Genomic DNA, 1,676 nt, shown 5'->3' with positions numbered 1-1,676 from the left:
CCGGCCGCCCGCCCCTCCCTCACCGGCCGCCCGCCCACGCGACCCGCGGCCGCTGGGCGGGCAGCCAATGGCGAAGCGCGGCCCGGCTCTCGCGAGAGCGGGCGGGGCGCGGCAACGGCTCTCGCGAGAGCGGGCGGGAGCGACTCTCGCGAGAGCGGCGCAGGATGGTGCTGCGGCGGGTGCTGTTCGCGCTGCTCAGCAACCCGCGGCTGATCGAGAAGCTCTCCGAGTCGCGGCCCATCCGCGCCGCCGCCCGCCTCACCGCCGCCGCCATCACCCGCGGGCAGCTGGGCGCCCGTCAGGCGGCGCGGGGCCTGGGCCCCCGCCTGCTCCGCCTGCGCGACGCCTTCCTCGGGGAGCTCAAGGACGGCGCCCGGGCGCGGGGCTGGCCGTGGCCCCCCGGGCGGGGGCCGGGCCGGGGCGGCCGCCCCGGAGCCGCGCCCTGAGGGAGGCAGCTGCGGAGCCGCAGCCGGCGCAGGATCCCGCCGGGGAGGAGAAGGAAACGGCGGCCGCTTCCCGGCGCCGAGCGCGGGAGGACGAGCGCCCTAGAGCCGGCGGGTGAGCGGCCCGGGGCCTCGGCGTGGCTCCTGCTGACGCCGGACTCCCCGTCAGCCTCTCGCGGAGCGGGCGCGGGGCGCTGGCGTGCAGCGCCGGCCACGGAGCACCCCGGCGTTACCCCGCCCGCCGACGGCGAGCTGCGGACTTGGGCTGCTTCCCCACAGCGTATCGCCAGGAGCGGTTCCCGAGCCCAGGCATGACAACGCGAAGCGTGCTGCTTATTGGTATGACGGATCTTCATTTCACAGTCGGTTTACACTTTCCACAGTACTCAGTAACAGGCAGAAGGCAGACGCACATTCAACATCATCCAGAATACTGTCAAGACTGTCACTTTACGTGCTTGATAAGAAACTTGAAATAAAAACAAATTTCTCAGTGGAGTTCCTTTAACAACTTCTGTCTATACAACAGTAGCATTCTACATTTATACTGCAACTTCGGTACAAAAAGAGCTCTAAGTGTCAATGATGATGGTGATGGGTAGGATAATTGCCCGTTTTACAGGTAGGTAAAAGAGATTCAGTCGCTATTCTAAAAGCACACCTCAAGTCTATGGTAGCAAGAGGGGTTTAGGGGGAAAAAAAATGGCCAATAGAGCCCTTCTAACTATAAATATGGAAAAAGATGTATCCATCATATGTGATGCTCTGGGCTGGTTTACTTAAGTTGCTAATGTCATACAAGACTGAAGTAGTTAACCTTCCTTCATAGCATGTTTCTCTATTTAGTCCAGCTGACGAGATGCTTAGTTAACTGGGGAGGATGATTTGCGTTCTTTGTATCAGCCCAGTTGAAAAGAACCTTGCAAATTATCTGAGATACAGTTTCCAGCATTGCTGGTAAAATTAAACCTCCCACCAACAAAGACTTAGGTGTGCGTGGATGGAAAAAATGGATAAAGGTCTAGCTGGTGAGACAAAAGCAGTGTATTTTCAATCTGTATTGGTATTTGTAGTCCAGGTTCTCTTCCCGGCTGTATCACGGGTTACCTGTGCAGTGGTAGAGAAGTCATCGTGCCTTGGGAATGGTGCTCCATCACATCTCTGAAGAGTTTCAAGATCTACCCCGCTGAGATTCCCACAGATCATGTGTTTTATGAAAACAATTTTCAAAAT

Source organism: Platalea leucorodia, assembly GCF_965183815.1.
Source record: "Platalea leucorodia genome assembly, chromosome: 8".
In the NCBI taxonomy this organism is placed as follows: domain Eukaryota; kingdom Metazoa; phylum Chordata; class Aves; order Pelecaniformes; family Threskiornithidae; genus Platalea; species Platalea leucorodia.
Note: the sequence above shows the minus strand (reverse complement) of the source record.